This window comes from Pelodiscus sinensis, chromosome 4 (assembly GCF_049634645.1).
Source record: "Pelodiscus sinensis isolate JC-2024 chromosome 4, ASM4963464v1, whole genome shotgun sequence".
NCBI classification, from domain to species: domain Eukaryota; kingdom Metazoa; phylum Chordata; order Testudines; family Trionychidae; genus Pelodiscus; species Pelodiscus sinensis.
Window position 1 is genome coordinate 15028431 of NC_134714.1, and position 17019 is coordinate 15045449.

Below are 17019 nucleotides of genomic sequence, written 5' to 3' on the forward strand. Positions count from 1 at the left end.
CATTTGTTCCACATAGATATTCCAAATCAAGTCAATCCATTTATTGATGTATCTAGATTAGAATCACAGATTCATAGACTCCTAGAACTGAAAGACCTCAAGACATCAAGTCCAGTCCCCTGCCCTCACGACAGGACCAACCTGCTATTAAATACCTCCAATGATGGAGATTCTACAACCTCCCTAGGCATTTTATTCCAGTGTTTAACCACCCTCACAGTTAGGAAGTTTTTCCTACTGTCCAACCTAAACCTCCCTTGCTGCAATTTAAGCCTACTGCTCATTGTCTTATCATCAGAGGCCAAGGAGAAGAAGAAGTTACTCACCCTGTGAAGTAACGATTGTTCTTCGAGATGTGCCCCGTGGGTGCTCCACTCCAGGTGTCGGGTCCCGTCCCGGCACAGCAAATTGGAGAGCTATCAGAGCCATGGTCCGCCGGACCGCGCATGCGTGGCTGCCCGAGATGGCGTTCGCGCCTTTGATGTGTTGTGCATGGTCCGGCTTGCTCAATTCCTTTCAGCCGCTCCCTGAAACAAGAAAAGTGAAAAATTCCAGAGCGGGGAGGAAGGGCGGGTCGTGGAGCACCCACGGGGCACATCTCAAAGAACAATCATTACTTCACAGGGTGAGTAACTTCTTCTTCGAGTGGCCCCGTGGGTGCTCCACTCCAGGTGACTTCAGAGCAGTACTCGAACACTTGAGCGCTCCGGAATTAATGTTTTTGGACATGTGAAAGAACTGCCGTAGCCACAGATGAATCGGCAGCAAATTGGTTTACTACGGCGTAATGCCTCATAAAGGTAGAATGAGAAGACCATGTTGCTGCTCGACAAATGTCTCGGAATGCAACACCTCTAAGAAAAGCTGTAGTCGTGGCTACTGCTCTCGTAGAATGGGCCTTAAGAGCACACACAAGAGGTTTGTTACGTATGGAGTAGCAGGTTGTAATACACGACACTATTAATCTCGCAATCCGTTGGGAAGTGATGGGTTGTCCCTTGGTTCGATCCGCTAATGACACTATTAGACGGTCCGATTTCCTAAAGTGTCGCGTTCTTTCGATATAAAAAGCCAATGCCCTCCTCACATCGAGCGTGTGCAACCGTGCATCTTCCCTCGAAGCATGAGGCTTGGGATAGAAACAGGGAAGAACAACTGGCTCGTTGATGTGGAAATCCGAACAAACTTTTGGAACAAATGCAGGATGAGATCTCAACGTTACCGACTCTTTAGTAAACACCATGTAAGGAGATGATGACATGAACGCAGCTATTTCGCTCACTCTGCGAGCTGATGTAATGGCAAGCAGAAAAAGCAATTTTGTGGTTAGAAGTTGCAATGGTATCGTAGCCAAAGGTTCAAAGGGGGGGGCGTGTCAGAGAATCCAAAACGAAGTCTAAATTCCAAGAAGGTGGTGGTGGTCATCGTGGTGGGTTGAGGTTAGTAAGCCCCCTCAGGAACCTCTTTGTGATGGGATGAGCAAATACAGAGAACCCATCCTGACCCCGATGAAACGCACTAATTGCTGCTACATGCACTCGCAGTGAGGCTATTGCAAGGCCCAAGTCATGGAGGTGTAAAATGTAATCAAATATCTGGGATATTCCTGCGACATAAGCATCCCTACCATCACTGCCACACCACGCTTCAAATCTGGCCCACTTGGCGAGGTAGGTCTTTCGAGTGGAGTCTTTTCCGCTGTGTACTAATACTTGCTTGACCCTCTGTGAGCATGAGCGTTCGACTGGATTGAACCAGCGAGCATCCACGCCGTGAGGTGTAATGTTTCGGGTTTCGGATGAGAAAGGGAGCCGTTGTCCTGGGTCAAGAGATCCGGAAGCAGAGGAAGGGTGTACGGTCTCCTGATGGACATCTGGTGGAGTATTGAATACCAAGGCTGTCGTGGCCAAGCTGGGGCTATGAGAATTACTCGAGCCCTTCCTATATTGATCTTTTCCAGGATCCTGGGAACTAGGACGATCAGGGGAAAAGGCGTATAGCAGTGACGTTCCCCAATTGTGGAGAAAAGCGTCTCCCAAGGAGTGGTGTCCGATCCCTGCCCTGGAGCAATAATAGGGGCACTTGGCATTGGCAGCCGTAGCGAACAGATCTATTGAGGGAAACCCCCATTGGGCGAAAATACCATGTAGAATGTCCGTGCGAAGTTCCCACTTGTGGTCGTGGGGAAACAGCCTGCTGAGCGAGTCCGCAATAGTATTCTGGACACCCGGCAAATAGGTGGCTGTCAGGATGGTATTGATGCGGATACACCAGTTCCACAAGCGCATCGCCTCTATACAGAGAGATCGGGATCGAGCCCCTCCCTGTCTGTTTACATAGTACACGGTGGCCATACTGTCCGTAAGGATTCTGACGGTCGTGTTCCTTATATGGGACTGAAAATGTTGACATGCATGGCGTACTGCTCTTAACTCGAGAATGTTGATATGTAAGAGCATCTCCTGCGGAGACCAGTGACCTTGAACCGTCATGTCATCCATATGCGCTCCCCAGCCAGTAAGGGACGCATCCGTTGTTATTTGCTTCAACGGTTGTGGACAGTGAAAAGGAATGCCCGCCATAAGATTGGTCGACTTGGTCCACCACTGCAGGGATTGTTGTACATGTGATGGTATCGCCACCACCTTGTGAATGCTGTCCTTCATTGGAGTGTATACTGTAGTCAGCCAGTGTTGAAGGCAGCGAAAATGTAACCTTGTGTTTTGAACAATAGTTGTTGAGGCAGCCATGTGTCCCAGTAGTTGTAACGACACTCTGACGGGAATCATTGGGGCATACGTCAGCGTGTGAACAAGATCTTGAATGGTGGCTAAACGTTCAGCAGGTAAATAAGCGCGCGCTGTTCTCGAGTCGAGCCTTGCCCCTATGAAGATCAGATCTTGTGTAGGTTCTGGCGAGGATTTCTGCATGTTTATGAGTAGACCCAGAGAGTGAAAAACCTGAGAGGCTGTTGTCACCATGTGTTTGGCCTCTGAATATGTTTGGCCTCTTAGGAGGCAATTGTCCAAGTATGGGAAAATTGTCATTCCCATCCTGCGCAAGTGGGCAGCCACTACCGCTAAGGTTTTGGTGAAAACTCTGGGTACACATGCCAAGCCGAAAGGTAGTACTCTGTACTGGAAATGTTCTTGACCTAGCTGGAAGCGGAGAAAATGCCTGTGTGCCACATGGATCGCTATGTGGAAGTAGGCATCTTGCAGGTCGAGGACTGAAAACCAGTCTTCCTTGTTCAACGACAGAATGATGGAATTTAGGGTCACCATCTTGAAGCGATGTTTCCTGAGGTAGCGGTTTAACTTGCATAGATCCAAAATAGGTCTCCACCCTCCTGTCTTCTTTGGGGTAAGGAAGTACCGGGAATAAAATCCTTTTCCCGAAACTGACTTGGTACCCTCGCTATAGCACCGATATTCAGAAGGCGCTGAACTTCCTGTTTCAGCAAATGTTCGTGAGAGGGGTCCCTGAAAAGTGACGGGGTAGGAGGGGTGGTGGGGGGAATGGATAGAAAGGGAATGGAGAGAGACCAGATTGTACCACCTCCAGAACCCACTTGTTCGTGGTGATACTGGACCAGTGAAGGAGGTACTGTTTTAATCGATGGTGAAACGTGTAAAGAGTCCTGTGGTACGTTGAACGTGGGGGTCGTGCTTGCGTCCTCGATGGGAAAGTCAAATTTGCTGCTTAGGTGCACGTTGATTGGATGAACGGTTCGTTTCAGATCTCTTACGTTGAGGATGCTGCCGGAAGTGCTGATTGTCCTGGGGACATGATTGATTCTTATTGAACACATAATCGTACCTCCGTTGGTAAGGATAGTAACGTTTACGTTTATAGTGAGGTGTGTACATTCCCAAGGTACGTAAAGTGGTATGGGAGTCTTTGCCAGAATGAAGAACTTCGTCGGTGTTACTAGCGAAGAGCTTCTGTTTATCAAAGGGTAGATCTTCTACTTTATTCTGATACTCCCGCGGGGTTCCAGCAGATGATAACCAGGAAGACCGCCTCATTGCGACCCCCGTAGCCGTGGCCCATGCAGCTGTGTCGGCCACATCCATGGCCATCTGCAAAGTAGTATTGCAGGCTATATATCCATCTTGGACTATGGACTTCAGTCAGGGTTTCTTGGCATCAGGTAGATATTGTAGTAGCTCTGTAAGCTTTGAATAGTTATCAAAATTGTGGTTAGAAAGGTGGGACATATAATTTGCGATTCGTAACAATAACGTAGCCGAAGAGTAAACCTTTCTTCCAAAAACATCCAATTTTTTATTATCCTTGTCTTGGATTGTATTTTTATATTGAGGAGCCTTAGCCCTCCGCTGTACCGCATCAACTACAAGAGAGTTGGGTTGAGGGTGGTTGAAAAGGAAATCCAGTCCTTTAGCAGGTACAAAATACTTCCTATCAACCCTCTTACTAGTTGGGGCAGCCGATGTAGGGGTCTGCCATATTTCGTCTGCCACTTCCATGATGGCCTCATCGATAGAAAGGGCGATTCTTGCCCGTTGTTGCTGCCGCAAATTCTTCAAGAGACGATGTTTCTTCATGGGAACGTCTGTTAACTGTATTTCCTGTGTATTTGCAACCCTTTTGAATAGGTCCTGGAACTGCTTCAGGTCATCCAAGGGAGAGGCGTCATCTGGAATCATTGCTTCATCCGGTGACGATGAGGAACAGTCAGCTGGAGAAATGTGTGGCTGAGGATTTTCTGCCTCGGACAGTTGACCCTCTTCTGGTTCCGAGTGATCCTGATGGATGGGTAAGTTTTCTGATGGAGGCGATGAAAACAATTTTTGTGGACGCTCAGGTAAGTGCTGCGCACTGGGTGATAGACGGGTACATGAAGAACCCCTATAAGATAGAGTAGCGTGTCCAGGCTGGGGGCGATCATATTCAGCCCTATGGTAGTGCCCATAGTAATGGTCAGACCATGCTGGTGAGGAGTATCTGGAAGACCTTGAACTACGGATGTAGTAGATCTGCCGTGGCGACCGCCTAGGTGATCTATGCCATGATGACCCCCTGGGGGAGCGAGAACGTGATGGGGGGCGTCTTGTTTCTATATAGACCGTGTTTCCATGGGAAGGTCCTCTAAGCATTTGATAAGATGGAGAAAGGCTATAGTCCCGGTGCCTTCGGTATCTGGGTGGAGAAGGAGACGGTCCTGGAGAGAAGGTAGGCGATGGGGAAAGCGCCCTGTAAGTTTCTTTCCCTGCAGCTTTGCAAGGCAGTGAAGCTTTGTCAATTTCATCTGCTGGTGGAGAGCTCAGTGCCGCACGTGGCTGCAGTGCCTCTGTATCGCCATATGGGGGCGGCGTTGACGGTGCCGAGGAAGAGCTCGGTGCCGGCAGGTCAGACAATGCCAGCGGTGCCACCTGGGAGACTTGGCGGCTCAGTACTGACGGGTTTAAAATCGCTGCTGCCAGTGCCGCTTGGGCGGCAGTTGGTGGTGCCGGCTTTCGCGCTCCTGCCGATGCCGGCTTCTGCGCGGTTTTTGGAGCCGATGCCCCTGCCCTTTGCGATCCCGGCTCAGGCGGTCTCATTTGCCTAGGAGCCCGTTGCTGCCCTAGGGCCACTGTCCCGGATGCCTCGTCAGGGCATCGCATTTTTGTGGTGGCTGCTGGCAATGATCAAGCTGGGGACGCTTTAGTCTTCTTCGTAATGGCTGTCCCGGGAGACGTTGCCCACCGTTTCTGGGCTGTTGTGCCCGAGGCAGGGATGGCATCAGACTCTAGCGCCTTTTCATAAAGAATCATCTTCAGGCACAAGTCCCGATCCTTTCGAGCCCTCGCCGTTAGTTTGCTGCAGTGGGCGCATTTTTGGGGGACATGAGTCTCACCCAAGCACCTGACACAGGAATCATGCTCGTCAGATGCCGGCATGGGTTCCTGGCAGACTGAGCATTTCTTGCAACCGGGGGATGCCGGCATAGTGAAGCAGTGAGGAGAGAGAAATTGACACGTACAATCTCTCCTACGCTCGTCCCCCTCAGGCGTTTGTTTTTTTTTTTTTTTTTTTTTTTTTTTACAGATAGCCGCAGAAACTGTCCAAAGTCTGTAGAAAAAAAACTGGGGTTTTTTTGGGTTTTTTTTAAGAACTGGTAAATTTAACGCAAAAGTAAGGAAGGAAAGAGTTCTGAAAGTATTTACAAATGTGAAGGCTCTGGGAGAAAACCGTTGGAAATTAAACTGACAAGAAGGAGCTCTCATCCGCGACCGAGGGCGGCTGAGAGGAACTGAGCAAGCCGGACCACGCACAACACATCAAAGGCGCAAACGCCGCCTTGGGCAGCCACGCATGCGCGGTCCAGCGGACCACGGCTCTGACAGCTCTCCGATTCGCGGCGCCGGGACGGGACCTGACACCTGGAGTGGAGCACCCACGGGGCCACTCGAAGAAGAAAATTATTTCTCCCTCCTTCTTTGTGACACCCTTTGAGATGCTTGAAAACTGCTATCATGTCCCCTCTCAGTCTTCTCTTTTCTAAACTAAACTAAACAAACCCAATTCTTTCAGTCTTCCTTCATAGCTCATGTTTTCTAGGCCTTTAATAATTTTTGTTGCTCTTCTCTGGACCTTCTCCAATTACTCCATACCTTGCTTGAAATGTGATGCCCAGAACTGGACACAGTACTCCAACTGAGGCCTAATCAGTGCAGAGTAGAGCGGAAGAATGACTTCTCATGTCTTGCTCACAACACACCTGTTAATGCATCCTAGAAACATGTTTGCCTTTTTTTTTTTTTTTTTTGCAAGTGTCACACTGTTGATTCATATTTAGTTTGTGGTCCACTACAACCGGTAGACTCCTTTCTGCAGTACTCCTTCCCACATAATCACTTCCTATTCTGTATGTGAGGAAAGAACAATCAGTTTCAAAGTGGAGTATTTTTGCATTTGTCCTTATTAATCTTCATCTTATTTACCTCAGACCATTTCTCTAGTTTGTCCAGATCATTTTGAATTATGACCCTCTCCTCCAAAGCACTTGCAAGCCCTCCCAGTTTGGTATCATCTGCAAACTTAATAATCACACACTCTATGCCATCATCTAAATCATTGATGAAGATACTGAACAGAACCAGTCCCAAAACAGACCCCTGCGGAACCCCACTTGTTATAATCTTCCAGCAGGACTGTGATCTGTTACTAACTACTCTCTGAGAACTGTTATTCAGCCAATTATGCACCCACCTTAATGAAGCCCCATCTAGGTTGTACTGCCCTGGTTTACTGATGAGAAGGTCATGCGAAACCATTTCAAATGCTTTACTAAAGTCTAGGTATACCATGTCCACCGCTTCTCCCATATCCACAAGATTTGTTATCCTATCAAAGAAAGCTATCAGATTGGTTTGACATGATTTGTTCTTTACAAATCCATGCTGGCTGTTACCTATAACCTTATTATCTTCCAGATGTTTGCAGATTAATTCCTTAATTACTTGCTCTATTATCTTCCCTGGCACAGAAGTTAAACTGACTGGTGCGTAGTTTTCTCGGTTGTTCTTATTTCCCGTTTTATAGATGGGTGCTGCATTTGCTATCTACTTAAAATGCTATGCTTATTTTCTCTGGAACAAATGAATCAAAATATTTTATAATGTTGATTTTTGTCTGCCATGCTATGTTTTTCATTGATGCTATTATGCAAGAATTAGGTCACATGATTACACGCTTCCAAAGAAATAAAATATTAATATTATATTTAAATAAATGGAAATTGCTATAAATGAATATAATAAAGCATTACACAGAAATGTTAACATTATTTATAGTTCAATACTCAAATGCAGCCCTATTCTGAAATGATTCTAAAAATGGCATTGCACATATGTTTGCATCTCAATGATGTACAGATTAAACAAGCTCAATTTACATGTGAAAAGGTATTTTGCGAACTATCAGCCATGAAAACTTGAGGGGATCTGAAAACCAGATCTGATTCTTTTTTGTGCATCACTACCAGTTTTATGATGTAATTTGGCCTTCAGAATACTTATTTTATAATACACCTCTTTGTCACCATTTTTACCAATGGGTTTGCCCTGATACAACCAACTGGACCAGTAACTGAGATTTACCAAAAATAATAGATTCTATTCTTTCTTTTAGCTTAGTACCAAATAAAAAAAGCAGTCCCGTAGGCTACGTCTACATTGGCAAGATTTTGCGCAAATACTCTTTAACGCAAGCGTTTTTGTGTTAGAATATTTGTGCAAGACAGCGTCTACACTGGCATATGCCTTTGCGCAAGAGAATCCGTGCCAGCATAGATGCTCTCTTGCGCAAGAAAGCTCCGATGGCCGCTTTGGTGCAAGATCGTGCCAATGTAAACACAGCCATTATGTAAAAAGATACATTTACACAGACACTCTTCAAAGTAGATCCTCATTCAAAGCGTTCGACAATATATGTATATTTTCTCTCTCTTACACACACTTCTGGTAAGTAATCTGTCAGATCACCTTCATTTCACTTTCATTGCTAATGAAATTATGAATACTTTAAGGAATCAGCAATCGCTCATCTGTAGAGTTAGGGGAACAGCTTTGAACAACAGTCAATTCTTGTTCTTGAGATTTAAGCAAGCAGTGTTTAGGTACTGTATTCCAAAAATGGAGGAGTAACTACTACTCACATTACTCATGTAGATATATACATCATGGACAACATTCAGATCATCTTTCACTAGTACATCTCAAAAACACTCATTACTGCCAAAGATGAGTAACTTCCTCTTCTTTTCTGAATAGTATCCCTATGTACCCCACTGTAGTTGACTCCCAAGCAGTGCTCCCTGTCATTCCTCCCACCCCCCAAATGCAGCCTGGGGCTTTGCAGGAGCTGTCTGTTACATGGCACCAAACCTGAGGTCTTCAGCAGAGTCCTCCGTAATGGCATAGTGTTCTGTGAAGGTGCATACAGATGCTAAGATAGCTGCAGTGCAGATTTCTGATATAGGAATATCATTTAGAGAAAGGAACTAGATAAAGAGACAGAGCGTGTGCGTACTGAAGAAGAGGGTGTTTCACTGTGAATCCGGTAACAGAGTTTGTTACAGTTGAAGACCCAATTAGGGCGTCTTTGAGCTAAATTGCTGTGCCTTTTGGTCCATCTGCAATGGAGAGGAAGAATTTCAGAGATATCTAAAAAATCCTGTCCTGTCCAAATAGAAGATTGGATGGCTTCCCTATTATCCTTGATGAGGTTCGGGAGAACAGGTTGGAAAGCGATTAAGCCGGTTGATGTGAAATGTGGAAGTCAGCTTACAAGTGAACTTCAGATGCATCTAAGTAGCAATTTGTCATGAAAAAAAAAAAACCCATGAAGGGAAGATACACCATCAAGCTGCCATTTCCCCTATGCTTCTTGCCAAGGTGATAGCAATCAGGAATGCCATCTTCATGGAAAGGTGAATTAAAAGAGTAAGTGCCCATGGGTTCAAAAGACAGCCTATTCAGTTCTTTTAACACTAGAATGAGATGCCACTGTGGACTGGGAAGCCTGGGATGAGGAAAGAGGTTCATTGTGGCTTTGAGAAACCTCTTCATAGACAGATGGGAGTAAATGGAACACCCTTCTACCCACTGGTGAGAGACTGCACTTACTGTTAAGTGGACTTTTAGAGAGAAGTCAAGAGTCTTAAGCATCAAGAGATAGTCTAGGATTACAGGTAGGAATCTGAATGGTTAACCAGTAAGCACCACCCTTACCAGGAGATGCTTACCGCTTATGGTTAACAGGTGGGGGCTGGTGCAGGCCACCCATGCATCTCAGGCAGGGGGCTGCTTACGCCCGGTGTTGCCTGCTGCAGGCAGGGACTCTCCAGACTAATTAGAGCAGCCTCTGTCTGTGGCAGGCCTGACCTGGCTAAATTAGTATGCCGCGGGTAGAGGCGAGGGAGGCTGGCTGCTCCAGCCCAGCCTTGGTGGGCAGGGAGACTGCTCCAGTCCAGCCAGCTCGAGCAACTACTCATCACCCACCCCATTTAAGCAATTACTGGTTAAACATAACGTTTAACTAGTTAACTGATTAAACTGGATTTTACATCCCTAATTACAGGTACAGTGGCTGAATCCAGGGTGACACTTTTGGGCTGGCACCATTTTCAAAATCTAGTTCACTGCTGTAGGTAGGCAATAAGGTATTCTCTCTGTTATTCTCTATCCATTTTTTAAATGATTCCTAACATTGTTTATTTTTTGACTGCTGCTGCACATTGCATGTTTTCAGAGAACTAGTTTTGTGAGACCCCTTTGAAGCTCTTCACCATCTGCTTTGGTCTTAACTATATTGAGCAGTTTAGTATCCTCTGCAAATTGTGTCACCTCACTGTTTACCCCTTTCTCCAAATCATTTATGAATATGTTGAATAGGATTGGTCCCAGTACAGACTCCTGGGGGACACTGTTATTACTTCTCTCCATTCTGAAAACTGACCATTTATTCCTGCCCTTTGTTTCCTATTTTTTAAATTCATTATCAATCCATGAGAGGACCTCCCCTCTTATCCCATGACAACTAACTTTACTTAAGAGCTTCTGGTGAGGGAACCTTTTCAAAGGCTTTCTGGAAATCTAAGCACACTATATATCCACTGGATCCCCCTTGTCAACATGCTTGTTGACCCCCTCAAAGAACTCTAGTAGATTAGCAAAGCAGGATTTCCCTTTACAGAATCCATATTAACTCTTCCCCTACAAATTATGTTAACCTATGCATCTGATAATGTTATTCTTAACTACAGTTTCAACTAAATTTGCCCAGTACTGATATTAGACTTACCAGTATATAATTACCAGGATCACCTCTGGAGCCCTTTTTAAAGATTAGCATTACAATAGCTATCTTCTAGCCATTTGGTACAGAAGATGATTTAAAGGACAGGTTACAAACCACCATGAATAGTTTCACAATTTCACATCTGAATTCTTTTCAGAACTCTTGGGTGAATGCCATCTGATCCTGGTGATTTGTTACAATATACCAGTGTTTCCCAAACTATGGGCCGCGGCCTGGGAAAAAAATACTGGGCCTCAGCGTGGCTGCCAGGGTGTTCCGGACTCCCAGACTGTCCGTGCAGCGCTGGGTTCCCCAAGCCCTCAGCCGGGCTGCACGGATGCAGCCGTATGTTTCAGGCTCCCGGCAGAGGCATAGTGAGGGTTACCAGGTGAGCTCTTATTGCTGGCTGTGGTGTGGGGAGGAGGGGTTGGATATGGGCCACAGGGAAGCAGGGTCAGGGCAGTGGAGGTGCCGGGGGAGATAGGGAGGGGAACCGGCCAGCGGAAGCAGGGATGGTCAGGGGAGATCACGGGGGTGGGAACTGGCTGGCGGGGGCAGTGAAGCTGGCTGGGAGAGATCGCAGGGCAGGTCTGGCCGGGGGCGGGGAGAGAGTGGGGCTGGCCTGGGGAGATCAGGTGGGGGGGGGGGAGCGGGGAGAACCGGCTGGCAGAAGCAGGGCTGGCCAGGGGGGTGGGAGCATTGGGGCTGGCCAGGGGAGATCTGGGGTGGGAACGGGCTTGCGGAGGCAGTGAGGCTGGCTGGGGGAGACGGCGGGGCTGGCTGGGGAACTGGCTGGCAGAAGCAGGGCTGGCAAGAGTGGAGGGCAGCGGGGCTGGCCAGGGGAGATCGCGGGGGGTGGCGGGGAGGAGAACTGGCTGGCAGAAGCAGGGATGGCTGGGGGGGGGGGCGGGAAGGAGCAGTGGGGCTGAGCCAGAGGAGATCACGGGTGGGAGGGGAGAAGGGGCAGCAGGGCTTGCCAGGAGAGATCGGGAGAGAATCGGCCGGGGGAGTGGGGGGTTAGAGAATCGGCCAGCGGTGAGCAGGACAGTTCAGGGAGCACGCAGATCCTAAATAAAAATTTAAAAGCAGTGCCTTTTAAATATCCCCACTGCAGCCAGTGAGGTTTAAAGGCACTACAATGTGTCAGAGAGAACCTGGAGAGAACCTGGTGCAGTCACCATCCGGAATGAGAATATGGATAAAAAATTCCAAAGATGGTGTCAGCTTTCTGAAAATAAATGAGCTCCTTTTCAATACATGATGTGGTGGTGCAGGGTTTTATTGGATTACAGTCCATTTTTTCAATCCATATTCCCTTAACTTGCTGGTAAGAATATTGTGGGTGGCCGTATCAAAAGCTTTGCTAAAGCTGGCTCTGGGGGTTTTGGGAGGACCAAAACCACCATATTTGCATATTCATAATTTGTTTAATGAATATGCAATATGCAAATGAATGTTACCGATCCTCCGAAAGCTCGTGAATGGATTTACTGGTCCCCGTGTCAAAAAGTTTGGGAACCCCTGCAATATAATTTATCAATTAACCATGAAGGTGCCAAACTTTGAGTTGCAGTATACAAAAGTTGGGATGGGTAGTGTGCCTCTTGGTCTGCAATGTAAGGTAAGGAATGACTGGAAGAATCACAGTGGACAGAACACATCGCAATTGCAAATGAAGCGGGGATTTAAATCCCCCCCGCTTCATTTGCATAAACATGGATGCCACTTTTTTCCGGCTCGGAGCTTTGCCAGAAAAAAGCGCCAGTCTAGACGCGGATCTTTCGGAAAATAAAGCCTTTTCCGAAAGATACCGTATTCCTTTTTTTAAGAGGAATAAGGGATCTTTCGGAAAAGGCTTTATTTTCCAAAAGATCCCTGTCTAGACTGGCGCTTTTTTTCGGCAAAGCTCCAAGCCAGAAAAAAGCGGCAGCCATGTTTATGCAAAGGAAGCAGGGGGGATTGAAATCCCCGCTTCATTTGCAATTGCGATGTGTCTAATTTGCATCCTTTTACGGAAAAGGGATACAGTCTAGACACAGCCCAGCTGTTACAGGTAAGAACACCATGTGTGTCTGGACCAGATGAGAGCAATCAACACGATATTTACTTTTTCTCCTATTTTCCAAGAGGACTTTCAGTAATAGAGGGAATGAGGGGAAGATATACAGAAGGCCATAATCCAACAAGAGAAGAGAGTTTCATGGAACCCTTACTCTCGAGCAATACTGTGGATAGATCTTGTTCTGGTGTCCCCCATTATCGGAAGAGTCCGTGATACTCTCTGGCATATATCTCCTTTTCATGGTCATGTGGTAATTTGTGACTAAGACTGTCCACTGTTGAATTGTGCTGTCCCAATAGGTAGGCTTCTGTTATTGTCACATAGTGGGAAATTCAACAGTTTCATGCTTTCATGCACAGGGAGGGTGATCTGGCAGCTCCTCATCAATCTACATAGTGTATGCAGGCCATATAGTCCATCATGGCTTCTGTGTGAATGTATCTAATCAGCCAGAGGCAATGAGCACACATTTCTGACTGCTCTGAGTTCAAGCATGTTGATGTGATGGCATGTTTAAGATAGAGCTCAATTTGCCCCGCACTGTGAGACGGTTGAGATGTGCGTCACTATACTAGGAGGAATTTCTAAACATCTCTTTTCATTATTAGAACTCTGATCCAATTTCTGAATACTTTTCTTTTTCCAGAGAATGAATATTGTCAACACCCCAAGAGTTACCACCATAGTTAACTTTTTCAGATAGCGTCTCACCAATGATCCTTTTAGAACACACTGGATGAAACTGAAAATCCCTGTTTACCTCGTGTTTGTGTACACATATGCACACGAATGCCTACTTTTGTATTTTTGTTCATAAAAATTTTGCTCATTACAGTGAAAATAAACATATGCCATAATCATTGCATCTTGTCAGGGTAATGAAGTTCATTATAGCATGTTTCTGTTTCAAGTCAACAACAGTATTAATAGGTCATGCTGCAATTTGACTTCAGTATTCTATAATATTTTAATATACTAAATCTGCATTTCTCAAACTGTGGATCCCGACACCCCCCTCCCCCAAGGGGTCACAAGCAACTTAGAGGAGGGTTGCAAGCAACTTAGAGAGGGGTCGCAGTATCACAAAGTTTGAGAACTCCTGCACTAAATCTAATGTTCTCTTTATAATTTTTCCTGGATGTTTTAATTATTTGAAAACTCTACTAAATTTAATTAAAAAGTTATTTTATTACTTACAACTGGAAACTACACAAATGTGTACCTACATTACTATGTAGGTACAGACATTCTTAGCCACACAGTAGGGGGTTTTGCATTGCAAAACTAATACAACCTAGATCACTATCACTGTCATCTGTATGCTGGGCAACAGAACCAGAACCATTAGCTAGACTACTAAATAGTAAATGGGGATAAATTTACATATCAAATTAATATTATAGTGCCATTAAACTACTTAAAGATGGGTCAATTGATTATAGAAAGAGATTCAACGTTTACTTATTGTGCAAAAATTTAAAAATTCTGCAGAAAAAATAAAAATTCGGCAAAATTCTGCATATTTTATTTGTCAAAGTAATATTACATAAACATAGTTTCAATTATTTTGGTAATTTATTTTAAAACACTTGTCAGTAACTATATCTGTAACCTTATAAGCACAAAAATATTACCCAAGAGCAAAGAGTCAAAGAAACCCCTACTTCAACCCAGTTCCTGTTTCTCTTCCCCACACAGCCAACCTGGGGGGCTAGACACTCAAACCTCCTCCAGAGCCCAGTCATAGGGCACCCACATCCCAGACCCTCGCACAGCTCTCCCCCCCCCACCCCAAGTTCATCTGTGGGACACCACTCAATGCAGACACCCACACCACCTATCCTCCCAAAGCCTAGGAATCTAGAAGGAGAAAGTCTGATGCTGGGTCTCTCCAGCCTGTATGGAGTTTCCTGCATGCCACTTCCTTCCCTCAGGATGTAGCAGGAACTGCAGCTTCCCAGAACCTTCCAGCTCTTTCCCTCTCCCAAGCCGTCTTTTTTATCTGGGAACTTGGTTCTGCAGGCCCAGCAACCCCTAGGAGGCAGCCAGCAGTTTTGAAGCCCATTTTTCGGGGGGAGGGGGGGAGGGGAAGAGGGAGGAAACTCTATGCAGAACATTAATTTCTGTACTGCACACACTCTCACAATTACTCCAGGAGTAAACCAACAGGAGTCTGATAAAGAATCCCTGTTATAATTACTGATAAAATTCTTGGACATTGGGAATCTGTCTAAAGAAATCCCAACAAGATTTCACTGCTATTTTCAAACATTACATACCTACAAAGACAAAACACAAAACAAAACCTTATACTAACTGCCACCCTCTCCACTTCATCTCAAATGACCAAGTAACAAAGTAGCTTTCTTACTAAGATAATCAACCTGATATGAGGCAAGTTAGGCATCACTAACAATGCTCAAAGAGCTCGCCATTTTGCTTTGTTTACAGCAAAAGTCTTAGTGTATGTCTACACTGCAAAAAGAGAGTTGTGTTTTTAACTCAGGTTAGCTAACCTGGGTTAAAGCAACAGTAAATACAAGGTAATTCAGGTTTTAACGTGGTTAATAGCTGTAGTTCAAATCCAGACTTCCCTATAGGTTTCATCACCAACATCTAAACTAATCATAGAATACTAAGTTGCCTTATCTTCAATATTTTAAGCAGAGTTCACTAACTCAAGTTGAGAATATATAATTAGCAATGTAGCCACACCCTTAGGTCGAAATGCTGTCTCTGTTGGTGTCACTGCAAATGCTTTCATTGCAATCAATGGAAAAAAGATTTTACAATTGGAGTCTAACTGATAGCAAGCCAGGCTTGAAAAGGAACCATCTGATCTATGGTCACTCTCCCAGAAAAACAAGTGGAGAAAAAACCCAGCTGGCAGGAAAAATCTGCATTTCATATGTTAAAAGGGGTAAGTCTAAACGTGTTGCTCAGTAAATGACATTATCCAAATACACTGATGGTGAATAGGGAAGTGAAAAGTTAACCGGTTAATTGTTGATGCTTATCAGTTCTGAATAACCGACAGGCTGGACCAGATTTCTGCCCATCGTGGGCAGGGGGCTGCTCTTGCTCCACAAGGCCCGCTGTGGACATTGCATTTAACTGCTTAACCAATTAAATGGGATTTTACATCCCTAATGGTGAACAAATATAAATAATGTAAAAGAGCCATATTAACAAAAGTATCTTTGCACCCACAGTGCACAGGTCAAAGAAGCATTTACACTACAGCACATTATTAGCTCTTGATTTACTGTAGGAAAGTTCAATGTAAGAACATAGGTAACATGCATTCTTCAGCACATCCTGAAGCTCAGAAAACACCAGGTCCAGGTAAGCCAGTACCAACAACACTAATCTACACACATTATTTGCCCATTTTAAAACAGGGTTCACTAGACCTTGGCAGTAGAGCTTCAAAAAAGAATGTTATGGAGCTCTCATTTGTAGGCTTCACTGTGTTTATAAAATATGTAACATTTACTAATACCATATGAAAGAATATGAATAATTGAATAAAATAAACAACTGTCAAAATACACGAGCAGAATTCTTTTAAAATGATGTATTTTGTTACTTCCATTGAAGTTCATCCTGGCACCCTACCTCACTGAAATCCTATAGTCAAATTACACCAGTGAGTGGATCCTGTGTGTGGGTGGCCTCAGCACAATTCACCCATTAGCACAGGTAGGGTCTCACAAGCCAATGTACAGCCAGGGTGGGGCAGCAAAGAAGCAATGGGTTGTAAACTTACACTAACCCACTGCTTTACTATCCCACAAAAATAACATGGAAGGATTGGGGACACCATTCCAGTCATAGCTGGAGTAAAAAACTATGAAGGACAGGCTGCTGCAGTGCTTTCCCATGCCATGGAGCCTGGTACGGGAATAAGTGGATTTCCTATCCCCGGCTCTCATGCACATGATTATTTGGGCTTTTTGTAAGTGAAGTAACTTTCACCTGTACTGGCTCATTGCAAAAATTCAGTAAACCCCAATGAGTTTCCTCAACATTAATGCAAATTAGTTGGGTTCTCGTGTATACTATTCTATAAAAACTTTTCTTATTGATATTTTGATTTTCTCCAAGTAATGACATTCCAAAAGTTGTATATATTTAAGATGGTAAAGGAA

General features: G+C 45.1%; 1 protein-coding gene across 8 annotated transcripts in view; it reads right to left on the bottom strand.

The window, feature by feature from the left end:
• The window catches only part of PPP2R5E (protein phosphatase 2 regulatory subunit B'epsilon), a 231084-nt gene that overhangs the window by 62410 nt on the left and 151655 nt on the right, over nucleotides 1-17019 (bottom strand). The window lies entirely within an intron of this gene.